The sequence below is a fragment of the Fukomys damarensis genome, unplaced genomic scaffold (genome assembly GCF_012274545.1).
Source record: "Fukomys damarensis isolate Sample0158 unplaced genomic scaffold, DMR_v1.0_HiC HiC_scaffold_4, whole genome shotgun sequence".
Taxonomy (NCBI): Eukaryota; Metazoa; Chordata; class Mammalia; order Rodentia; family Bathyergidae; genus Fukomys; species Fukomys damarensis.
In genome coordinates this window covers 68,797,410-68,824,378 of record NW_022900916.1, presented here as the reverse complement: position 1 = coordinate 68,824,378, position 26,969 = coordinate 68,797,410, and the positions used below count along the sequence as shown (strand labels likewise).

The 26,969-nt window shown below is 41.8% G+C and overlaps 1 protein-coding gene across 9 annotated transcripts in view; it reads right to left on the bottom strand.

Annotated features, from left to right (window-relative positions):
• Ntrk2 (neurotrophic receptor tyrosine kinase 2) overlaps positions 1 to 26,969 on the bottom strand; it is a 385,092-nt gene that overhangs the window by 260,154 nt on the left and 97,969 nt on the right. The gene's annotated exons all lie outside the window — the stretch shown is intronic.

The following is a 26,969-nucleotide window of genomic DNA, read 5'->3' as shown; positions in this document are numbered from 1 at the left end:
ACTGCCTCAGTGTACACTGCACAGCCCACCACACTAAGTGATTCACAGATGTTCTCTTATTTAATCTCCACAACAGCCTACAAAGCATGAGCTACCATTATCACCCTTTTTCTTACATTTAAAGCAAAAAGGATTTTGAAGGGCTAAAAAATCCACCAAAGATGTCACAGCCAACATGGTAAACATTGGACTTGACTTCTCAATGGTTTTTCTTAACTCTTCACAGCTAAGCGGAAGAATTGAGGGAAGAATGCACCAAATTGATTAAGACACATCCAGCTGTAAAACTGATGCTCTTTTATGCAACAACATCTCTCCATGAACTAGTATCCCAAATAACTGAGACACCACCTAACTTCATCCTAATTTTACAGGTAAGTGAAGAGCCAGGGACTAATTCAGTCCAGGGCCCATGTCCCAGAGTCTGGAATCTCCTCAATTGACCTTGTTCAGGTGTCTCTATTATTACATATGAAATCATTTTGCACCTCATCATATTTAATATGCATTGTCTTTCATAACATCCTTTCAAGCTTTCAGAAATTTAACTAGTATGGAATTACTATTGCTTCTCTTGCTTCAAGGACAGTGAAATGTCAGTAAGAAAAAGTGAAAAGTGACAGTGAGTTCTAAACAATTTTTTCAGAAAACGTGCCCGTTGCGACCATCGGTCATGATGTGTCAATTCGCCCAGCACTTTTCTGGGTGTGTCTGGTGGTGCACGGAAGGCGTGACCCTGGGTATTCCTTCCAGCTATGATTCCACTGCTCTGCTACCCAGCTTTGCTCCACTTGGTCTTTTTGGCATAATATTCCTGCCTTAGAGTAAGTTAACCATGGACTAAATCTCCTGAAACTGTGGGTCCAGTGTCTCTGCTGAGGAAAAGTAATATATTCACATATCTTGTGACAGACTTTCCACCTCCACTCTTATATGCCCAGTTTCTTAAAACGATGTGTTTTCTATTATATATTCAGTATAATAAAAAAGCTACAGTGAATGGTTAAATAAAAATAAAGAAAACTTTGTAACAGTAAAAGATCATTGTCATTAATCCTCTTCAAAAATACTTCCCTGCATTCTGAACACACTTAACACATCATTATTGATACTTTCTGACCCAGTTCTGGAAGTCCTTCTTTATGTTTTTCTGTAAGTGCCTCAAATCGTTTCAAAATGTTTACAGCAATTTCTGTCAAATATAAATATTGCAGTGTGTGATGATCCACCTTATTCACTAGATCTGGCACCTTGTGACTTCTAGCTCTTCCCCAAAGTCAAAATGACCATTAAAGGTAAACATTTTGAGTCAATTCAAAAGGACATTAAGGCAGCCATGACAGTGCAACTGAAGACACTCACAGAAGAAGACCTCCCACACTGCTCCAGATAGTGACAGGGACAATGGGATAAGTTTGTTTAAACTGAGAGGCAGTTAAGTTCACGGCATGGCAATGTGTCTTTTACTGTGATAGGTTTTAAAGTTGTTTCGATGTTCACTATAATTTTTGATCACACTCCTGCATATAATGATCCCTGAGAGCTGGCAAATACATTAAGTATAAAGTCTTTCTTGGAGACAAACTTTTCTGCCATCGTTCCTGTTTTAGTTTTCAGATAAAATCTTTCTTTTCATAGAGATTTTGTTGTTCTGTCACATATTATTAGTATAAAATGTTTAAAAGATTAGCCTACCAAGATAAAGCAAACAACAGAAAAACAGCTTAAAAAAAAAAAAAAAAGAACCAGCAGTAAGACAGATGGATCAAAATAACACATGGAGGGGGAGACTGAAGAAATAACCCTAAACAAGCCTGCAGGCTCGCAGCTGAAATCTCCCCAGTTTCAGCCCGGCATTACTACTCATCATTTCCATACAAAAGACCCAGACAAGCTGCTTTACCCAAAGTTCACCTGTTGTAAATTTAATCCCACACATGTCTGAGATCAGATCTTTGGGTAGTAATTAGGGCTGGACACGGCCATGAGAATGAGGCCCTGTGACAGGGTCACAAGGAAAGGAGAACCCATGCCGACCCCACCCTGCTTTCCACACGATGCCTTCTGCCATGGTAAGATGTCCCGGGAAGGCCCCTCCTAGATCCCCCTCATGTTCAGACTTGGGAACATGGGAATACCCAGCCTCCAGAGCCACAGAACACATAAACCTCGACTGTCCATACTTTGCTCAACCTGCAGGATTCCAGTTTGGTACAGAAAGCCAACTATGACACCATCTAAGTCACCAGGCAGGGGACAGTAGTCAATGAGACACTACCTGCAAATGCAGGAAGCGTGCTGGGACAAAACAAACCCTCTGGAAACAGCAGTGAAAGCTGTGGTGGGGGGTTAACGTAGGGAGCACACAGATTTCACCAACGTGGTGTCAGACACAGGGGCCTCTGGGAATGGCAGCCTTAGGTGAGATGGGGTTGGCGGGGTCCTGCACGAGGGACTAGAGGCCACACTACAGCTGGACACACTCTGGGTTCCTCAGTTTAAACAAAGACATGTGTGACCTTTGGAATTCCAAGGTCATGTTTCTAAAAGAATTCTCAGTTCCTTTCATACCAGCATCACAATAAATTCTGGTGCACGCTGCCCAAGAGAGGCTCTGCTAGCATGCTGCTTGTGAGCAAGGCCTGAGCTTGGCTGGGAATGAAAGAACCCTTAGTTTAGTCTTTGTCCACAATGACTGGCTACTCCAGACTCTCCAAATTGATGTTTTAAGAACAGTCGGTCCAACAACTAATGCCTTCCAAAAACATTGTTCCAATGTGGTTTAAGTTATTAAAGAAGAATAAAAAATCCTATAGGAAAAAACAAGGTACAATACACAATTTAAAATCATACAACATACACACTGAGTAACCAGGGATTTCTCAAACTAGGAGACTTTTTTATAGGATTTGGGAGGCTCAACTTGAGAGCAGTTTCCCTGCGAACGCATCTTGATAGCACAAGCCAGAAGTTGTCTTTCTCTCTGAAACACAGCCATACATCTGTCTCATTCTGGAAATGAGTTCTATAGACCCTTCAACCATAAAGAAACCACTCCAATGCAAGGACAACTACTCAGCCCAACAACCACACTTCTGTCTCCATGTACACACCGTGAAGGCTCTGTATACACATTCAATGAATTTGTAAAAACTCTTAGACTCCGACTACAGATCCTCTGTCTTCCAACTAGCACGGACAACAAAGAAAATGGTTCTGGTACTGTCAACTTCAAAAATAGCTGCTAATGTCCTAGTGGTTTTGGGTTTACCATTCTTGTTATTTAAGCGGGGAAGGAAAAGTCTTCATAGAACTTCTGTGATACGATTTGCATTTTTAAATAACTGCTAATGCCATTTGTTCAGTGTGCTCAGGAGAAAACAATGAGAAGGCAAGGAAGAGCCTTCTCTCACGAAGCACAGACACTGGAATTAAATAGAATTTATGACTCTCTGGTTGCACTCTGCATTTGTCCAGCCTGCTAAAGAAAATGGATTCTAGTGCAGAAATGGGCTCACTGAAATCATTTCATAAATGTTCAGTTCTCCAAGAAACTAAATTGTAAGGAAGAAAAAATACTCGCTACAGATAGAAATAAACCCCAAAGGTCTTATTTTTCCTCATCAAACTAAATTAAAATGGTAATAATGCAGATGGGTGGCTTTCTAGCATTTTGATTTATCCTGGATATTAGACACTTTTGGCACCACATGTGGACTTCAATTAGTTGACTATCATTAATGATTCAACACCCTCCGCCCTCACCTCCTCAGGAGGGTCACTAAGAGGGATAGTCTTTAGCTGGCACCTTGCACACGAACATCATTATATGAATTTGTACACAGCCGGTTTTATATACGTATGCAGAAAACTCATGCACACTGGGGGAAGGTCCCCACCCCCGCTCCCTCCGGGCACATACCCTGATCAACACACGTGTCCTCAGACGGTGTGACCGCTAGACTCTACGTGTGTCACAAGCATGCTCTCGTGCCACACCCACAACAACGTTCTGAAGAAGTAGCACTACTTCTGCTGTCCTGAGGAGGAGAAGCCACCAGGAGAGGGAAAGGAATCCCTGGAGGCCACAGAGCTGGTGACAAAGGGCCTGAGGATTTGAACTCGTACCCTCTGGACTCTGCCTATGTTTTCCTGGCAGGCCACACACAGCATCCTGCAGCCATTCTGTCTCTGCTCGTGACATTTTAAGATGCTTTTCAGTGAAACCAAACTCTGCAAATGTAGGAAATCCCTCATATTTTATCCTCTCGTGTCTTTGGACCCAACAGTCCCGCCTGGATTCCTTTTCCCTCCTTCTCTCTACCCCTCCAACTCTCACACTCAGCAAGCCCCAAAGCCTCCATCAACACTCATTTCTGAGGCAGGCTCCGAGGTACCTTCCAAGCTATGCATTCACTGACTCCATATCTTTCCACTAGAGTGTGTGCCCTGGGAGATGGAACCACCTAACCCAAGGTCTAATACAGATGCATTTATCAGTATATGAAGGTACGGAGAAAGGAAAGCAGAAAAATCTTGCGCTCTGGTAGTGAATCAGACTCAGGAAAGCAGCTGAGAATTATTCAGAGCCAAGTTGAATCAGTAATCTGGGTAACAGTGTTCAGGATCCCCAACTTTTCAAGAAAAATACCCTGTAGTAAAGAGCACTATCAAGAAGGAGAAGTCAATCCTTGAACATATCAAACATCCTCTCACAGGTTGTACAACAATTCTAAATGAGCATCTGTTATAGAAAATGTTGAGAGCATATACCACATTATACTTGCGACGTTGGAGGATGAAGGCAGTAAGGTATTCACAGAGAACAGACTTATATTTCTTTTTCTTTCTTTCTTTCTTTCTTTCTCTTTTTTTGGTACCAGGGATTGAACTCGGGTTCTCGCACTTGCAAGGCACACCACCGAACCGCTGAGCTAAATCGCTGGCCCCAGACTTATATTTCTTATCTCTGGAACAACTTGGGGAATACATGCCTCATATCCACCCACTTTGGGGTATAAGATGATGGAGAACACAAGATCAAGCATCATGGTTTTATTAAAGGCACTTGTTTTAGAAGAACAATTTCTTAAGAACTCAACTCCTACCCAGTCATGGAAAGTTGCTAAATGTCTTGTAAGGTGACACGTGACCTGCATCTGGACCTCTATCCTCCTGAGGGCAATCCCTTAGAAATACTAAGGGAGGCAAACTAACATCATTGCCTCAGAAAATATGGCATTTGGTGATAGGACAAGTACAATGATATTTATCATCCATATCCACAGCTTTACGGACATTAGCCATACCTGAAAGGGAAAAGGTGAGTCAGCCCATGAAGTATGCAGAACATCATCTTTCAATATAAGATGGTCCTTGATTCTTTTTCTTTTTTTTTTCATATCTAAAAGCTACATCCATGTGGGAAAAATGCAGAAAGTGGAAAAAATGCAGAAGCAGAAAAGGCCACAGCTTTTCTGCTAGCAGAGCAGCTGCAGCAAAACGAGGTCTGATTGTCCAGAGAGACCAGCAGAATACGCTACTGGCCCCTACTTCCTTCAGGGTCTGCTCCGTAAAGAGGGGTCCAGCCTCCTCTGTAACTCTCACTTGCCCTTTTCTCTGTGTTCTTATGAGTGCTTTCACGGTTCCTGAGATCTAAATTTCAGCAATGTTCAGAATAGAAATTTCCAAAATGAGCTTTCTATGAAAATAAGAGTCCTACTAAGCCCAAGTGCCTGGTTTAGTGAACCAAAATGAATTGTCTAGTTAATGAGACCAACATAAAGTTACCCTTTGTGAAGCTTAGGCCCAGCTCCTGCCTCCCACTGACTTGTCCTCTGACTCATTACACAGTTCTCTCTTACTTAACTATTTAGTTTTAAAACACCCTCCAAGGTACTATCCAAAAGTCCTCCATTAAAAGATCATTACAAATAGCCCTGCTATAAATGACTTTACTAGCCAAGAAATTCCCAAGCAAACATGAAAGACACTAGAGAAATTGTTATAATACTGGTTTATTTAGCTCCTTGCTGAAACTCTTGACCCTCACAAGTTGATGTTATCTTTAGTTTACTGCCCTGACATGAAGCATATGTTTGTGAAGCAGAAAGACACCTTCTGACCTACGTCACTTATATTCTGACCTTGTTCTATAATTATTTGTATATTTGCTCCAGATTTTGGTTGCTCCCCTCTCCCCCACATCAGGGGAAATATTTGCTACCATTTCCACCAGGGGGCATTAATCTCACTGAAAATAAATATTTCTTAACTAGCCAAGCTCATGCTATTAGAAAAAGAAAGTTACATTAGTATAACAAATATGTATGTTGTTTATTAACATGGACATCTGCATGTTGTATGCCTTTATGTTCTAAAAGCCAGAGTATTCTAGAGAACATCAGTGAAGCACACCTTTCAAAAGAGCCAAGAAAAACTATTCTGAACAGCACCCACATATAATTAAATAATTTTAAGGGTGTCATTTCAGGATCTATAACTGATGTTCTCCTAAGGTTCTTCGCCAATCCAAAAGTACTACAACTCCCCTAAAAGCAGGGGCTGCTCCTCCTAAAATTCCTGCTTCTCTAAGATTGCACCACCACTTTTTTTCTGACAGACTGCACAGTTACTTTGCGTTCGTGAGGCGCGGATCCTGGGAGACAGAAATAGGGCCCACCTTCTTTGAAAGCAGTTATGAAGAGAGAGAAAGAAAAGCCAATGGCGTATACAAAGATCACACATTTACACTTTTACAAGTGACTCCTTGTAGCATTTTATTAAAAATAGGTGTAAGAAAGTCTTTTACTTAAAAAAAAAAAAAAAAAAAAAGCTATCACAAACGCAGGGGAAAGGACTCAACTGCAAAATTCCTGGACGAGTCAACACCAGAACCACGCCTTGTTTAACTTGTTTTCCAAAAACATATCACCAATATTGAGGATATACTCTTAAGTGAAATAAATAAGTCACACATGTATAAATACCCAATAGTTTCTCTGGTGTGAAAGACTATAATAGTACACAAGATCCTAATGGGATAATTAATAATGTGAAATAGGAAGAAAAGGGCTAAAGGTGTAAGGAAAGTGGGAAGGGTAGGGGAAAGGGAATAAGGGAAAAGAAAAAAATATGAGAAAATGAAAAAAATGAAAATAAAGTGTTCATAAATGAGGAGGGGAGGAGGGGGTGAAGGGAGGGTGGGGACAAGGGGAAAAAAATGAGAACCAAGACCTGTCATGTGAAGGTACAGGATCCCAGTAATGAATGTAACTGTACTTATACCTAGATTGTACCAATAAACTCAATGAAAAGAAAAAAAAGACATATCACCAAAGTCTGCCACATGCTTGAAATTACTATTAAACCAGTTAAGCCAATAAACTTCGAATTTTATTTTGCTTTGTAGGATAAGAAACAAATCCAAGTATGATAGGTTCTACTTCTATGTATAATCATCGGGTACAGCAACTCCAAACTGGAGATCAATAGATCAACAAGGATGGCTGACCCCCACCCCCAGGCAGCTCCAACCCTGACAGCAGCTGGAAGGTCTCTCTTTCCACACAGTCCCCACTTTAGTACGTCAAATGTATAAAATGGAATCACAGGCTCTAACTGCAAAACTGGAACTGACAGTTGGAGCTCAGAATTCTCCTGAGCTAGAACTTCTTTTTGCCCCCAGTTTACTGCCTGTGCACCTCGCTTGTCTTGGGGACAGCCTGACCAGGAGAAGCTGAACAGGCAAGATTTCCATCTCTGCAGCCTGTTACGTGGGTTGCAGATCTACATAGTGAGTTGTTGTTTCATTAGATATTTTGCTCATTTGTTCTTTTAAGGCAGGTTTCAGCCAACTTTTTCTAAAAAAGATCAGAAGGTAAGTATTGCAGGCATTGCCAGCCACAAAATTTGTCATATTACTCAACTCTGCCTTCATATTATGAAAACAGCCATGAACAACCTGATAAATGAACAGGTAGGGATGAGTTTCAATAAAACTTTATTTATAAAACATTGACTAGGCCATGCTTACCCTGAAGACCATAGCTTAACAACTCTCTAGGGGATGAACTAAAGTTATTTCCCCTTTAGCTGAGCTCTAACAAGTAATTCAGGCAATGGGTTCCTTAACATTAACGTGGTAATCATGACCAGAATTTCAAGGGAAACAAAAATAACAGGGTGCTGTCTATAATGTCTTATTTTCTAATCACAAAAATTAATTGCCAGGTATGCTCCTGACCCATTAGTGACATGGGTTGTTAATGCCGGAAGTGTCAGTGGTCTGAGGTATATTGGTATATTGGTCTGAGGTATATTGGTATTTACAGCTTTTCCTTTTATCAGCAGCAGACAAAAACAGAGAAGGTTTCTCCAGAGAGAAGACCAGTATAACATTAGGACTTCAGACCCAACACACCCAGGAAAAGTCCTTCTAACTTGCGCATCCCTATCAGAATACCCCACCCTTCTTAACATCTGAAGTGAAATAATAACATCACCATCCAGTTAAGCCTTTATACAACCCATCATTCCTCCGGTATTTCCAGGACTGGATAAAGGGAAGGTATGGCCACCATGCAACAGGGCATGGCACTCACGCCTCAGAGAATCACCTGCCTTACAGAATAGGAACACCCTTTTCAAGCCATTTTGTCTCAGTGAATTTAGACAAAAATTGAGGTCAGACAATGCAAACTCCTTTTTAGGGTTTATTTCTTTTTTTTTCTTTCTTTCTTTATTTTAATTGCCTTTACAAGAAAATGGAGAAAGAAGGGAACATAAAGTTGGATGAAAATTGACCTCTGCAACCCAGCCCCTGAGTTGTCTTTTCCATTTGGCTTTAGCATTTACCTTATCCAAGCCCCCTTGGAAATGAGGGTGGCGTATAAAAAGAAGAGAATCAAGTTGTGATGGCAGCTGTAAATCACTGTCACCGGGCTTCCGGTGTCATTGACGTAGAACCTTCAGAAAGTGCATCTAAGTTGGGTAGATTCTTCTGTTATCATTACTTGTTAATATTTCTATACTTGTCCGTGTGCCCAGAGACCTTGGCAAGAAGCATTTTATAATCTGATAAATAAGTAATTGAAGCCTCACAATCAATATTTCCCAAGGGAAGGAGAAGAAGGCACTCAAGGCTGCATTAAAGTCAAGGCCCCTCCCTCTGGTAAAAACTAAGGGAAGAAGAGACGCACTTGTCCAAGGCAGAAGCCCGGACAGCACACTTTCCAAGGTAGCCCTCAACGTACATCGGCCGACCTCTTTCGGCTACACAGGACGGGGGCTGATGCGTCAGAAGACAGAGGACTCCATGGGTGCCTGAGGAGGGAGGCAGAGGCCACACACACATCTCAGGGGTTCCGGTGGAGCAACTTGCTCAGCAGGAGCGCCACTGAAATTGCGGTGCCTGGGCTCACTCATGTTCTCTGGGGAAATATTTCATCAGCATCATAGCAGAGTGCTCCAGAGCAGGCTTCACACAAGTCTGCAGGCTTGATGAGCCCCAAGAGAGTCCCAGGGAGTCTCCTGAGAAAAGAGCCTCAGCAGCACAGTGTTCACCTGCTCCGGTTCAAACCCATACGGAGCCTTGGTCTCCATGCTGTGATTTACTGTGATGCTGCAGGTCGCCCCATGATAAGGAGTCATCACCAGCTGATCAAAGACGCCATCTCTTCCCACTCTTCTAAAGCAGCAGCGGCAGCGAGACTATCCCACAGGCCACTCCGATGCTACACATGCGCTGAGCTGGTGGTTGGTTTATTTATTCAAAGAGAGGAGAAAGGCTGGTTGTACTCTTAACGTAAAGGAAGACTTATTTTTAAAAACTCAAATCAGACTGCTGTAACAAACTTCAAAAGATCATTTAAAGCTCAGGGCAGTGGCACAGTTACAATTCCAGCTACCTGGAAGGCTGAAACAGGAGGACTGAAGGTCTGAGGACAGCTTGAGCCATTTAGTGAGACCTGGGTATTTCAGTTTTCATCCTGCTGGAAGGTAGACCTAGCTATAAACCTCCAGGGACAAAAAGAGGGTACCGTATCTTAAAAGATCTTAATAAAAAGAAGTTTCCTCAAGCACATCTTTGCATGAATTACCTTAATTGCAAGAGAAAGAATTGCTTGGGGCTGGGGATTTAGCTCAGTGGTTCCGCCACCTGCTTTACAAGCACAGGACCCAAGTTCGATCCCCAGTACCAAAAAACAAAACAGAAAAAGAACTGCTGTGTATAACTTTTAGAGTGAGTTGGCAGAGTAGGCTCACACTGGCTCATGACATTTTCAGGAGCATTCCAAGCCGGCTGCCTTCATATTGGTAGCGCACCCTCAGCCACAGCAGGAATATTTGTACCCCAGAAATCAGAAAGCATTACATATGAAGAAGGCTCCCACCCCACACCACCCCAGTGCTAGTTGTTAAACACCTATCAGTGCGGCACTGCCATGTTGTGCTCTGTGTAAAGCTGCTCCAGTGCTCTCATCTCCAAACTCTTATTCCTTGAGGGTTGAAAAACATCATAAAAGGTAAAGGAAAAACATCTTCTTGCAGTACTAATGAAAGGTTCAGCCTCCACTGAAGGCATTGGGAGTAAAGGGAAGGCAACTGTTTAGCATGAAAACCCCTTCACAGACTGGGCAGTACAGTGCCAGATTACAGAGTCCATTTGAAAATCTTCAGGTGCCCTCAATGCATCACTCCTCTCCTGCGTTTCCACAGGCACTGTCTGGGCCCACCTGCGTCCCCCACAGGATTTGGGGCGGGACTGGCACAAACACACCCCTCCTCCACAGGCTGTGCAGCCAGCAGTGCAGTCCTTTGCTTCTAACTCAGGAATCTCACGCCTCCCACCATCACCTACGAGACTGCAGCAGCCTACCTTCTTGGCTTGCAAGTGGGGAAAGATCTCAAGTCCTTTCTCTCCATACTTTTACCTATAAAGCTTTTGAAAAATAATACATGTCTATCGTACCTATTACCTGTCTATATCTACCTACCTGTCTGTCTAGTAAGGACAACTCTAAGCCTCAAAGGCTTATAGCTGTCTTGGGCAGCAATGAACAAGACATCACACAGTGAATTACTATGGTGTTGCACTCTATTAAATACATATACATGAGACTAGGCAAAATGAGCGTAAATAAAATGATGATGCCTTTTGTAGAGTCTAGAACAGGGCTTCTCAAACTCGAAAGAACATCTGAATTGCCTGGGAATCTCACTAAAATGCAGATGGATGTTCAGGAGGTCTGGGATGAGGCCCCAGGTTCTGCATTTTCAGCAGCTTCCCGAAGGCATCAGTGATAGCAAGGATGTCAGGGCAGCTAAATACAAAACTTATGGACATTAGCACCCTGATGTTTGCATAAATGGAAAGTTTTAGTAAAGTATCTACATGAAATCAGAGAATGTTTTTACTGATTTAGGGAAAAAAACATGAAAATAAAAGGCTCCGTATTTTCATGATGAATGCTTAGAATTATACAAATGCTTCTCAATTTACATTGAAGTTTTGTCCCATTAACTCATGCTTTTAAATTAAAAATGCAGGAAGGGGAGGAGGGGGTGAAAGGAGGGCAGGGACAAGGGGCAAAAAATGAGAACCAAGACCTGTTATGTAAAGGTACAAGATCCCAATAATGAATGTAACTGTACTGTATACCTAAAATGTACCAATAAACTCAATGAGAAAAAAATTGAAAATGTAAAAAAATAAAAATAAAAATAAAAATGAGAAAAGACCTGTTATGTAAAGGTACAAGATCCCAATAATGAATGTAACTGTACTGTATACCTAAAATGTACCAATAAACTCAATGAGAAAAAAATTGAAAATGTAAAAAAATAAAAATAAAAATAAATAAATAGAAAATGCACTATTCCCCCTAACCTGCTGGCACACAGCTTAATAGCAGTGCAGTACAGGGTGTCAGCTGTGTCCCCTCTGGATTCTGTGGCTGACTGGATGCTGGCTTGTTGCTGCCTCTCTCTCTCCTCTCTCTCGTAAAAAAAGAGACAGTGAGTTTGGCCTACATCAAAGTGATTTCAGTATTTCACATACCAGGTTTTCTTTCTAAAAGAGTTCTGTTTCTTTCTAAAAGATTTCTGCTTAGGAAACACTGGGTTAAACTGTTATAAAGTTTTCATCGACCGTCCCAAGCCTTTATTAGGCTGTTGTAAAATGTGACTCTCACCGAGGCTACAGGATGCTGAATTTCCTAGGCCAGAACATAGAACCCAGCCCCTCTCACCACTGGTGTCTTGAGGAAGTTGCTTTGAGAAAAGCTAAGATTTTGGATTCTGGAGTTAGACTGTTATACTGGAATCAGTTCTGCTTGGAAGAGCCTTGTAGCCTACAGCAAATCACATAACCTTTCTGTTTCTCCGGGGACAGAAATAGCCAGTGACACCCACCACATGGGACCACTGAGAGGTAGCATGGAAGACAGAAAACAAAGTGCTTGGAACAGACAGCCGCCTTCCATCTTCCCCTTCAGACTCAGGTAGTACGACCCTGTGTCCTCTGACTTCTGGCTCTAGAAGCACACATCTCTTGGAGATGAAGCCATTGGCTCCCCTTTGTGACTTCATCCACATTTTGAGGACTAGTAAGTGCCCAGTCCCATCCCACAAACCTGTATGTTCCCTTCCCACCCTTCTGTGTTTGCATCAGAACCAGCCAATGACATTTGCCAAATACATGGCCAAGAGAAAAGGAAATATTCAGACAGAAAAGTTCACAGGAGAATAAACAAAGGAGGAAATGAGGTTAGGCCAGAAGGTGGGCAGGAAAGTGTATAATGGTTAGAGCATAACTGTCCTTAGTGAGATCTGGCTTGAACTTTAGGAGGAGCATGGCCTTGAGGTGAGGGACAGGGTCTTCCTGAGCCTCTGTAGCCCCAGAGTAGTGCTGCAGAGATAAGAGATGTTATATACATAAAGCACTCAGCACAAAGCCCAGCACAGAGTGAAAACCTAATGAAATAAGTGGGGCTATAGTTCTTTATGGAGCTAAAACAGAAAGATAGACACTACTCATCTCAAATTCAATGATCTGATTACTAGACTAGCAATCAGACCACATAAACCCTCCAAATAAATCCCAGCAAAAGAACACTCCCAGGGTAGAGGATATCATTCCTACAACTGACTTTAGATATACCCAGTGAGTGGTAGTGGTAGGTGTAGTTTTATTCTATCATCTTTTGGTGGGGAGACCTACTACATATTGGACTGGATGATGGTTAGGTTGAAGTTAGTAGTGGAAAACAACACAGTTTCAAGTTTTCTGAATGAGGACCCCTGCCCCCTGCCCTGGCCCTCCTCACTGTAATCAAGTGGAGAAATGGCTTCCTTGGGAGGATTCTTCTTACCTCCTCCACCCACTTCTACGTTCTTCCCATGCCACAGTGTTTGCAACCTTTCCACTTTATTAGTCTCTTCCATCTCCTGCACTGCAAAGGTGGTTCCACGAGGCAGACATTCATCTGTCCTCAGGTCTATAGCAGGGTGGCCCCGGGCAGACAGACACTCAGCAAATATTTGTTGGAGGAATGAATGCATTTCCACATTAGTTATTTAATAAGTACTACCATGCAGGGATTTACAGCCCATTAAAACAATATGAAGGCCATGGAACCGAAATTTTTAAATTAGTTATATTAATATTACACAAACAGCTTTATTAATCACTTCCAAATTTAATAGCAAATCGAGGAGGAAAGTAAAAACGTTTTGGTAGGAGTCGAGAGATCAACAACACAAGCATCACTCTTCACATTTAGACAGCCTCACCCTCTCTACTTCATTATTTTCTTTCCAATCCCTAAAGGCAGGGATTCTGCTGAGTCCTCAGGATTGGTTCCAAATGCCACAGGAGGATAAGAAAGGCCTGCAAGTCCTGTCTCTGACTACCTCTCTTCTGCTGTCTTGATCATCTAGTCCATAAACACCCAAACTACCCATGAACCTGCACAATTGGCAGGTGACTGCCTCCTTTTCTATTTTATCATCCATTCAGGCACCACTGGAATAGAATTCCCTGATTTCTCTGGCTGGAATGAACCATGTTCTTCTTCTGTGGGACTTTCTACATTACCTACGGCCATATCATCTGCTGTCCCTACAGACCATAACCCTGAAGAGGCCCACCACACAGGTGGTCGTGCAGATGCACTTATAACCTGTGCCTGACACTGTACACTCTAAGCAACGTGTTCATCAGAAGAAAAAAATACAATGGATGCATGTCCACTGCTACAGACTTTCTATTGTCCCATCCCTACCCTTCTACAGTAAGCTCTGTGGATATTTATGAGCCACGTAATATTTACAGAGCACTACTTATCAATCTCTAGGTTATCTGCAGAAGCCCCCTCTGAAGGTGGTGCTAGTGCTCACGCTTGACACATATAGTAAATGAAAGTCAAAGAGGTGGAGTCACAGAAAAAGAATATAATGGAGCTTGGAGTTGAACTTTAGTCCATGATCCTTCTGTTATTCTGTCTTGCCTCAAATTCAGTATAAATTGAACCCACCACAGGCAGAGGATGCTCTCTTTCCAACTGTCCTCCATCATAACTCTTACTTCTTAAACCATATCCTCCCGTGCCCTGTTGACGGCTTCTGGTCACCAACTTCTCCCAGCTCACCCGCCATAACCTCACTCCTCTCCTCTCTTCCAGAGTTCTCTGACCCCAAAGACTGACTGTCTCCACTGACCCTTTGGTTCTTCAGTATCTTTTGTGCCTGAGTACTTGAATGGCTCTGTACCACCTTACAAGAATGAATCACATATACCACAGCGACAGGAAGTCTCCTGTTCTCATAGCTCAGCTGAGGCGACAAGCCATTGAGGATGAACTGTGTGCCTTGTACCATGCCAAACACTGAGACAGAGAGAGAAGAGGGCAGAGCTGTTGTCCTCAACGAGTTTTTAAGTTCCTGGAAAGACTAACAGGCAAACATATTCCTTCAATATGACAATATTTTCCTGGATGGTTACTCACAATAATACAACCCACTACAAGGGACTTTTTCCATCCTGTGGGGATCAGAGAAGGTTTCCTAGGGGATGTGATGACTGAACTTCATGTTGAGAATTAAATAAGATATCACCAGGTAAGGATAGAGAAAGAACATGCCAGAAAGGAAGAAGATATTCTTATCTGAGGGCAGGGCTGACAACACCCCCATACAGAAACTTTAAAGATTCTGGCCACAGTTTTTGCATATTCTTGTTGGCTTTCTCTCATGGGCAGGGCTTGTGTGAGCCACAAGCGGTTCAATCGGGACCCGATTCAGAGGCCAGACAGAAGAATCTGCCAGATGTTCATGTCCCCACGGCCACTGTCATGTCACTGCCTTCTTTAAAGATCCCTTATGGGAGCGACGCATATGCCCGTGAGATGAGCTGGTGCTCACAGTAAACTGCAGTTCATTTAGTGGCTGGGAAAATAATTTTTTAAACAGTGTTGTGGTACAGTTCTGTTGTAGGACTTTACTCAGAGGGCGAGCCAAAGAGAATCTGCCATCACCGATTCCCAGAGCTCATTCCTACGTCCTAGCCAGTGTAACTTCCCAATAATCTTGTCTTCCTATGAACCACAGATTATGTCAAAAACTGGACAGGGGGCCGGGGATTTAGCTCAATGCCACTGTTCCTGCCTCACAAGCACAAGGTCCAGAGTTCGATCCCCAGCACAAAAAAATAAATTGGACAAAGATCTTTCTGTACAACAAACTGACATGATTAGCCTCTGGCACTTATAAGAAATTATTTTTAATCACTCTGATTGTGGGAAACTAAGTTTAGCATTTTATAATATATTTTACCGTTTAATAAAGATAGAGTTTCCTCCAATTTTAGTGAATCATAAATTTTGATATTGGAGTCCTTTTGGTAGCTCTAAAAATAAATATTCTAATACCATGAGAAGATTGAAAGCCAGAGAGATGGGGACTTTAACTGTGTTCTACTAATTACTAGTCTGACACTTGGGCATGGTAATAAATTTCTATGGGCTTCAATTAACTTATGCTTAAAACTCAAGATTATTATAGAAGTTAGTAAAAACAAAGAGCATCTACAACACAGTGTCACCTCAATAAAAGTTAACTCTAATCCTTGTTTTATTAATTTTTAATTAATTTTCAAGATTGAGCATTTGCACAGATGTAGCCCAAATTAGCAAAACAAAGAGAAAAATCGATTTAAAGCTATTTTTTCAAAAGGTATCAAGTAACATGTTTAATTTCTCAGAGCTGCAACATCATCTGTGGATAGTTCCTCCAGAGCAGAGCCAGAGACGTGTTTACGGCAGGTTATTTATTAAATAAGGGGGCTTAGGACGGGGGAACAGGAAGAGGGAAAGACAGTGGGTGAGGACACAGTTCCAGGTAGACTCGGTCTTAGCCCGCACCTGCAGGGAGCTCTGGCCTGCACATTACCCACAGATCCTGCGCACAATGAACATGGTCTGACGTGGAGTCTGAGCAGCCTCGAGGGCTGGGCACGGACCTCATACTCCTTGTCACTCACCGCAAAGGACCATGATGGGACGGAGACTGAGAGACCGAGGGAGGAGAGGAAAGGGAAGGCGAGGGAAGTCACGAGAACTAAGATGTGGCTGCCCACATCAACTCCTAAAGGGGGGTGTTATCACTGGGTACCGAAAACGGTGCTAACAAAAATTTAAAATTTTTAAAAATTAAGAGGAGCTAAGGGAAGGGAGAGGAGGGCCCTAAACCCCATTACACTGTGTGTGTGTGCGTGTGTGTGTGTGTGTGTGTGTGTGTGTGTGTGAATGTGGGCATGTGGGCAAGCACAAGTACGTCAGGTTGGGGGAGGAGCTGCACTGGCTCAGAGCTCACCCACTAAAGAAGGCCAGGGGCCAGCTCTCAGGTGCATCTGCGCCCAAAGTCGAGATGAACGCTCAGGATGGGTACTGACAACACCTGCACCTGGCTCAAGATAATGTCACTGAAACACATCAGTGCAAATGTCCTTCACATCCCAAGACTGTGCTCATAACCAAATGGCGCACATTTCACTGTAAATCAATCTAGTTTCTGCTGCAGTGATTTATAGAGAACTAAGCTGGAAGCCACTATGTCCTAGGAATATGAAATTCAATTTCAAAAGTTTGTCTTCAGGCATCAGACAGTGAGATTTTTCCAATCCATTATGGCTGTGGTTTTCTGTGCAGGTAAGGTGTGTGCCACGCACTGACAGAGCACACAGACCCTGCTGAGGCTGAAGTAGTTGGAAAAAGGCAGGGTCAACTCCAGTTATCTAGAGAAAATCTGACAGCTATGACTCTTTGGCCCTTTTACATATTCAACTAACCACACCACTGTGAGATTCTGGGATGCTCTCAGTGCGTGGTATCATCTATGTATCTAGTTCACACAGACTCACCCTATAGAGCATTAAGTTATGCTTTATTCAAATAAATTACTGTAACTTAATATATGAAATTTATTTTTTCTGAAATAAGCTCTATCTACGCAGTCCAAATTGGCCCCCAACTTGTGATCCTCTTGCCTCAGCCTGTCAAGTGCTGGGATTAAAGGCCTGTGCCAACACACCCAGTGAAAATATAAATTTTCTTTTACATCTACATCCTTATCTGCAGAAGGCAAAGGCAATTTTCGGTTTCAGGTTATCATTCATAGACTCTATGGAATCAGCTAAGCAGCTAAACTGGGTCATGAGGTCACATAAGGATTAACTACCGTAGGCTTAATGACTACAGAAATATGAGATAGAGTAATTTTAAAATAATACTTGTAATTAATTTGTTGAGGTCATCAGTGGTTTCAACTATGCTGTTTTTCAAAATTTTCCAGTAATGTTTGTAATTTGGCAATTTATAATTGAAGGCAATTATATGAAGATGTATGGAAGATCAGAACTGAAGAGCATCATTTACCCTCAATGAAGAGCCTCCCCTCAAGCCTCCTGAACTTTTTTTTTCAACTAGGACTGGTGTTAAAATTTTGCATCCATTCACGCTGTCCACTTTTAAGAAGAATTATTTAAAGTTGGTTTAGCCCGATCTGAAATGAACAGACATTTCTCAGACAAAGAAGTAAAAGCATCAAGTAAATATATGAAAAAATGTTCCACATCACTGGTCATTTGAGAGATGCAGATGAAAACAACACTGAGATTCCACCTCACCCCAGAAAGAATGGCTGCTATCAAGAAATCAACCAATAACAAATGTTGGCGGGGTTGTGGGGAGAAAGGAACCCTTCTCCACTGTTGGTGGGGGTGCAGACTGGTGCAACCACTATGGAAATCAATATGGAGATACCTCAAAGAACTACGATTAGAGGTTCCATTTGACCCAGCTATCCCTCTGCTCAAAAGAATTAAAAGAATCATATCACAGTGATATATTCACGCCCATGTTTATAGCGGCACAGTTTGTAATAGCTGAAACTTGGAAACAGCCCATTTGCCCATCAGTTGGAGACTGGATAAAGAAGATGTGGTTTTTCTATAAAATGGAATACTACTCAGCCATAAAGAATGAGACATTAGATTCATTCGTAGGAAAATGGATACATATTGAGGATATACTCTTAAGTAAAATAAATAAGTCACACATGCGTAAATACTGAATGGTTTCCCTAGTGTAAAAAACTATAATTGTAAATAAGATCCTAATGGTATAATTAACAATGTGAAATAGGAAGAAAGGGACTAAAGGTGTAGGGAAAGTGGGAAGGGTAGGGGAAAGGAAATAAGAGAAAAGAAAAGAATATGAGAAAATGAAAAAAATGGAAACAAAGCATTTGTAAATGGGGAGGGGAGGTGGGGTGAAGGGAGGGCAGGAGTGTGGGGGGGGAATGAGAACCAAGACCTGTCTTGTAAAGGTACAAGATCCCAATAATGAATGTAACTGTACGGTATACCTAAAATGTACCAATAAACTCAATGAGGAAAAATTAATAAATAGAGCAAGTTGGTTTAGCCCAAATCCCCATCCTCCACATCTGATCACCCGCCTTGTCTAGTCAGTCTTCTTTTTGCCCCCTCCTAGGGATGCTTTACTACCTGGCCTGTCCTCAACAAGAATCTTGTTGGATTGGTTTAGCTGGAATCCCCCTTTGCTCCTGTGCTTCCTCTGAATTCCCATCCTTTAGCCCTACCTAGCTTGGCTGTGAATGCGTGTGTGTCTATGCTGTATTTACAACTCAATCCAGTTTCAGTTGCATATTGAGATCTCTTTTCCCCTGCAAAACCCTGAATAAAATCTGTTTTTATTGCTGTAAGTACTGAAGAGCTCTGGTTTTCTCTGACAGCTTCAAATACTGTATAACTAGACATTAAAACTACAGTCAGGAAGAATATCTGAGGAGCCCAACAGAGAGGTAACACTGGTGATTAATGGGTATCTCCAATTGTCATATATAGATATGACTTCCACTAGGGCTGGGGCTGTTTTTCTTTCAGAGATTCTGAGAACTCTGCAGGAGCTCAGGAGATGAATGGAAAATGCCTACCAGGGGAGAGAAGAGAGGAAGTGAGAGGATTTAACCAAAGAATGACTGAATATCTTCCTCAACGATCATAACAGTTACTGAATATCTTCCTCAACGATCATAACAGTTACTGAATATCTACAATGAACAATCATCTCAAGGTAAAATGTTTGCTAAAATAATAGGATAGGACAAAACTACTCAGGATTGATGAGTCTTGAATTCTGAAAATTCAAGACTATGAATATACTTTGTGCTTTCTCCATGCATTGTTTTGTAAATGAAAACTCCTGGAGTTGATAAGAAATCAATATGTAATTAAGATAAACAATAGAGAACTAAAAAGTCAAACCAAAACTAATACTGTTGATTTTCAAGAATGAAAGCCAATGAATGCAATTATTCAAAACTATAACTAGTGTTTCCCATTTTTAGCTTTCTGTTGTACAAGTTTCTACATTGCAAATCTGTCTCTGAGCTAGTTTATTTGAATCTAATTAACCATAGTCATATTAGGTGATGGGTAAAAATAACAGACTAGAATAAATACACATTAACAGGCAGTCCATAAAGGGAAAAACTCTAAAACACAGTTATAGTCTTAGGAAGAAGCAAGATCTCAGGTCATGCAGGAAAGACTCCAGAGAATACTGTTCCCCACCACCCAGGACCAGAGTTCAATCAAGTAATTTCCAAAATAGAGAGAGAATAAGAAGGGAGTGAAACACAGAGGAAAAAAATGCATTTAAGGAGAGTTGCTCAAGGGATAATTAAGTACCTCACCACCGCCAATGGTGATTCCAGAAGACTTGTTTAGACCAAGACTTCACTTCCGGGGAAGATAACAGGCTGGAAAATCAAGTACTGTCTTCATTTTGGGAAGCGCAAGGTCTTAAAGTCTTTCTGCCTTAAAACCCTAGTTTTAGTCTGTTATTACAGAATGTTAGTCTCGTCTGGGACTGTGAGAGGTGTGGATCATGTTCCTAAAGCTGCTCATGACTCCAGAGGAAATTTACATCTCACTCTTGTACCATGGACTCCTCTTCCCAGCTGCACCCCAGTCTCTTCTCCCAGTCAACCTTCCTCACCGGACATTCACCTAATGCATCTCAAACGTGAACACCAGTACTGCCCACAGTTAAGTTCCTTCAAGATCTTGTCCAAATATGTCATACCATGACCTGTCCATCAGGGAAAGCCTCACCAAGGCTCTTCTGGGAGCTGCACGGCTGTCCCTTGTCACCTCCCCTACTGTCCTCCCCATCTGGCACTCCTGGGGCCATAGGCCGGCTCTGTTTCTCCTTCCATCTGAGTCGCTCTTTTCGGGTTATCGAGATGTCCTCCTCTCCCTTCTCTGCGCTCTTGGTTTAAATGCGGTCTCATCACAAAGCTCTTCCTTCACTATTCAAGAACAGCAACCCACCCCCCTTTCCCACTTCACTCTGATTCTGCGCATTCACCATCACCTGTAGGTCACCTCGCTTCTTCTGTTTTGTTGTTGTTTTGTCATTTCCCTGTCCTCAAGTGTGAGCTTCATGCGAGAGAAACTTGATTTTACTCAGCATTACATTTTAAGTAAAAGAGATACTAAATAATCTTTTTCTAATTTGAGTTGAAAAAGAATTTTTTTCTTAGTGTTTTTCATGTCTCAATTCTTTTAACTTAGCCTCACTCTAAATGATACCATGAAACCAAGAGTATCATGTGCCAGGTATATTTTTCCAAATATGTATTTAAAAAGTTACCCCCTAAATTGGATTTGGAGGAAGCTGGGAGGGTTGGAAGAAGAAGGGGACACAAAAGAATTAAGATGTGTTAGGTACAAGTACAACCTTCCCATGATAAATTCCATTATGTATTGCAAAGGTGTACTAATAAAAACACCTAGTTAATTAGAAAAAGAAAAAAATGGTTACCTCCTGAGAATTTCCTACAATTACCTATTACCATGGATCCTCCACATCCCCAGCTTTGAGCATCTTCTTGGCAAGAGACATGTGCCAAAGTAAAGGAGTAATACAGACGGAAATTAGTTTATTGTGGGCTTTTCTCATACCCTTTCTCTCTCTCTTTTTTTTCTTTTTTTTTTATTTGTTGTGGTGCCGGGGATTGAAAACACACCCTAGTGCTCACAAGGCAGGCAATGGAACCAGAGCCAAATCCCTGGCCCATAGCGTTTCTTGGTTTCACAGCATAAAACATCAATGCTGGAGCCCTGGGGCCTGGCTTCTGATCCTGGGTCTACCACAAGCCAAGCAACCTGAGGTAAGTCGTTCAGCACCCTGGGTCCCAATGCCCACATGCATAAGACAAAGACAGGTGTACAACGTTTACACTGATTGGAGTCATCAGGTCCTGTGCATGGCACAGTGTTATTCCTCGCATTTCCCTTCCCCTTCTCCTCACCCTTCGTCCTTATCCCTTTGGACCACTTCCTTACTGCAGGAGGAAACCACTCACCAGGAAGACTATAAACTTCGTGAATTGCAAATGTGTACTAATAAAAAATGAAAAATAAACCAACAAGAAAAGATGAAAGGCAGGGATGAGTCCTTGGCTTTGGGTCAGCCCTCAACGTATTTAATTCTCACAACAACTACCAAGTACAGGAGGTCATCCTGAGAGCACTGGGCTTACAATAAAGTAAGGTTTTTATATGGTAATACTGTAATAACGCTTTCCTATAATACTAGGACTCCCCCCACACAGGGTGCTGGACACCAAGCACACGCTACCTTGGAAAGGGCTATCAAGTTACAACAAAGTAAGAGTTGAGAGGCTTGGTCAGTCTCCACGCTCTTTGTTTTTTGTCACTGTTTTCTTTAACAAAGATATCCAGAAGGAGTGGTTGGTTTGGAAAACATCATTCTTTAACTCTTAGAAATTAAATAACTTGGAGGGAAAAAAATCAGAGCTGAATGCTAAGCCCATTATATTCAAGTGTGGGGGAAAAAAGGACATTCACTAGATATCAAATATCACCCTAAAAATTGTCTGGCAATTGCAAGGAAACTCCTTAAAGAGAAGGATCTTGTGGTCCATCATTAACAAATGACACAGCCTGCACTGATAATGTGACACTGGACCTCACATGCTTCCAAGTGAAATCCATTATGTCCTACTCAGAATTCTCTATGATACCCTTCTTCCCAAAATGTTTCTCCTTAATCTAATCGGGCTCTAGGAAATTAATTCCAGTTTACAGAAAATACAGAAGATAAATGGCAAACTCAAGAATGAAAACCACAAGAAAAAACAAAAGGGCAACCAGAATGAGAGCATCTGCACTGTTGGTCTCTTTATTTACAAAGCCAACATCAGAAAGGAGAGAACAAGGTAAGCAGCATTCTAGACGGAAAGGGACCAAAGAGGTTGAAAGACCAAACACAATGAGTTGATCCTGGCTTGAAATACAAGTAACTACAAAAGACCTTTATAAATAATGGGGAAAATTTAAAGTTAGATGGAGTAGTATCTGTTATTAGAGCATTATTTTAATTTTCTTGAATGCATTAGTAATGGTATGGTGCTGTTCTTTCAGGAGATGGTGTCTTCTTAGTTTTAGGGAAAAAAAAGCCAGAGAACTGAGGAATGAAGGGTCATGATGTGGCCAACTTACTGTTAATATTTCCACTTTTACCCCAGTCAAAAGTTTCATAAAAACATGTTGGAGGGAAAAAGGGTCCACGTGTACCATGAACATCTGGGGAGAGGGCCGGGGATTTAGCTCAGCAGTTCGGTCAGTGGCCTGCCTTGCAAACGCAAAGACCCGAGTTCAATCCCCGGTACCAAAAAAAGAAAATTTTGGGGGAGAAGACAAAGTCAGCCAAAACCACTTTTCGTATTCCTTCTTTCCCCATAGAACTCTTCTTCCCCATCCTCTACTCAAGAATGAGAAACAGAAAGCCACAGCCAAAGTCAGAGACTCAAAACAAGAATCCTAAGTACAGTCTCCTGAGAAGACCCAAAAAGGGCGCAGAAAAAGCCAGAGCAATCCCAATCCTGAACAGGCATGAGGGCAAGAAAGCAGGTGTCTGAGCAGCGAGAGCTAGGGCCAGCTTCATAGCACATCCTGTGTCCCATAGCTGCAAGGACACTTTGCAGAGAAGCCCATGAAGATGGACGTTTAGGGTCACAAGATAATCTGCCCGTACCTACAGGGGAAGTGGACACTGATTAGCGCCAGCACAGAGAAGGGATCCATAAGGCTACAGATTTGCTCCCTCTCCATGCTGTGCCTCTTCACCAACCCAGAGTTCAGCAGCTGAGGAAGTGGGGAGGAGACGGGCAGACTGAAGTGACAGAAAATGTGGGACTTTTTGTGATTATCCACAATGTTTGAGCTTGTCTGGAGTGAAAATATTAAATGTTTGCTACCCAATGCAAAAAAAGGAGAGGTTTTTTTTTCCTGTTATTTTATTGTTGTTTTGTCTTGTGGTCTTCTTTTGTCTGGGGCTTGAGCCAATGCTATGTCCCCAGGCCTTATTTCTATTTTAAATTTTGAAACAGTGTCACCAAATTGCCCAGCCCAGCCTCACCCTTGTGCTCCCCTTGTCTCAGCCTCCTACATAGCTGTCAGGTTTAACGGCCAATTTAAAACCTACATCATCTGCGGGGCCATTCACAGGATGGGTCAATCAGTTGACTGTATTCTATGATTGGCCAAGGTTGATAGCATCATCTCTAAGAACTTCTGAGTGGAGAGAGTTGTGGATGTGGAACATTTGTCATAAATAAATAGAAAGCGAAAATACATACATTAATTAATTAATTAAAATAAAATGACCTATCTTACAGTCTTCATCCAACATAGCTGTCTATTCCCTTCTCAATCTAACCCAAGTCACGTTGCTCTTTTCCTTGAGCAATGCCACAAAATATGAAGGGTAAATCATTATGGGATACTATAGGTCCACTTCTAAAATAACCATGCCACTGTTCATATGCATAAAAAGAAAGGCTGAATGTAAATCATACAGAATTATTTACTCTGGGCTGGCACATGGCATTTCAATACAGATAAAGTCGATACTCTTAAGGATTTACTTTAAACAAAGTGACAGAGCCATTATGGGAAGTCTGACTCCAAAGAGTGGCTGTTGAACTACTTAATTCCTGTTAAACTACTTCCTGTTGAACTACTTCCTGAAAGCTTTCACATCCCAGCAAGAGAGAGCAAAAGCAGGGCTGCCCCGTGTCCTCGGGCGGCAATGTCATAAACACCACTACCAGGAGGCTTTCCACTTGCAAAATAATAATGAGTGGAGGCATTAGGCCTGCCTTCTAATGAGAAAGTGGCTTCTGTTGATAGTTTAGAGGCACTACCTATAGTTTGAAACTATATCTAGAAATACTTAGTAATGTCCATAAAGATACTTGCTTCATGTGTGCATAGTAAGGAGACTGCATTCTACAATAGAGGAGAAAAGACTATCATAACAGACCGACATTGTATCGGAAGAGCCTGGCACACGTTTTCAGCATATGAATGGCTGTACTGAATGATTTCATAACAGGATGGCAGATATTGAAGCCAAAGGAGACCCTCACGTGATTTGCAGTCATGCACTGCCATTTCTAGTCTTCAGACAAGGCCCTTGTACAGATGACCCAGGAAGTAAGCAGGGGAAAGGTGCAGTCGGGTGGCTGAGTCTACTGTCTTGCCAAGACTACGAAAGCGGACACCAGGAGCTCCCTGCTTCTCAGCACTCCTCCTTCCCATCCACTCCCACCCTGAACTCCAGACTCAAGGCTCCTTTTCTCCTTCCACTCACACTGACAAGGGCTGAGATGAGCTTTTACCTTCAACTGGATTTGGAGAGTTGGATAGCAGCAGGTTATTGGCCCACCCTGCCCTCTATTTCCCTCTGTCCCTCTGACCAGCAATGCTCCCAGATGATCTCAGAAACCAATGTGTTTCTACTTTTGCTGATGCCTTGATAAAAAAACAAAACAAAAAGCAAAGGTTTTCTGCTGCCTCGTGTCTGTCCAAGCCTTGGCTTCTCCCACAGGAAATGCAGCGTCTTGGCCTATGGTTATAGTAATATGGAAGGCAATCTGTCACATAAGGAACAACTTAATTTCTCCAGAATCCCTCTTGTCCTTTCCAACAGGCTGTAAATACATCAAATTTAAAGCCTTTTGTGTCTAAAATAAATCATTTTAACAGTTGCAATCCTGTGCAAAGGGGAATCACATTAGAAATTTCTACAAGCTCACATTTCTATGGTACTGGGGGGCTCTCACATCCTCTCATCTCTTTCTTTCAGTAAATAATCCTCTCAAAAGAAAGTGCTTATGTCTACATGACAAATCAACCAATAAAACCTTTTTCTCATAAACCCAAAACAATTTGGCAGGTTAACTGTTCAAATGATAATAAAATTAAGAATTTGCAATACTTCCTTTTCATAAATAATGTCTTTCAAGATTGAAGGGCTTTAAAAAGAATACATGTTAGCAACTTCATTTTCATTATGCCCGCCTATGCAGTGCATCTAAGAGACACACACTATGGTTACAGTTTTTCTACAAACTCTGCTAAGGAAACACTGAAACGCTCCTACACAGTGTGTACATGTATGTACTTTCTGCAATTCTGACTCAGTATACATTCAGAGAAGAACCTCCTATAATCTTTTCTTTAATGATGTACTACCAGAATATGAAACTGAAAAATAACTGCCTCTTCTGGAATTAGTTAAGAAAGCCTGGTACTAAACTAAGCATTACCAAAGTGGTGTGGAATTAAGATATAGAGTTTAGGGCTGGGGATATAGCTCAGTGGTTGTGGCGCCTGCCTTGGAAACAGCAAGGGCCTGAGTTCGATCCCCAGTACCAAAAGAAAAAAGATATAGAGTTTAAACATTTTATGAGAAACCTAGGATTCAAACCAAAACTTTTCTTACTCATGAATCTCCATTGTCACATTTCTATATGTTCTAGGGCTGAAGACTTGAGAGTTAACTTACAAACACAAAGAAAGTGCATTATTCAAACAGGCTGCCTTTCCAAGTGCCATGTGCCAATTGTGCTGATTCGGAACTAAATTTATTCTCCCAGTTATTCAGTATTCTTGCCCAAAATAAAGCAAGATAAAATCAAAGCATATGCTAGAATTTAAGCCAAGTTCTTATCTGTCTTCTTCATAAACTCTGAAAAACTTGTCCACCAAAATCAAATGCTAGGAACGGGGAGGAAGAAAAGCAACAAGGAGGGCAGTAAAAGATTAGAAAACACAGAGAAGTAGGACACGGTGGCAGGAAAGCCAAGGAAGGTAAAAGAGAAATGAAGGGAGGGCAGGAGAAGAAAACCAGTAGATGTTCAGATTTTGAAGTTCTTTTAAAAGTATACTATGATCCACATGAGGAGGTGAAAATGAATTCACAAGGTCTAAGGAGAGCCAAGAAGAGATCATTTTTCCTGAACTTTAAGTACAAAATCTAATGTCTCCAAGAATCTTTTACTTTTTGGAC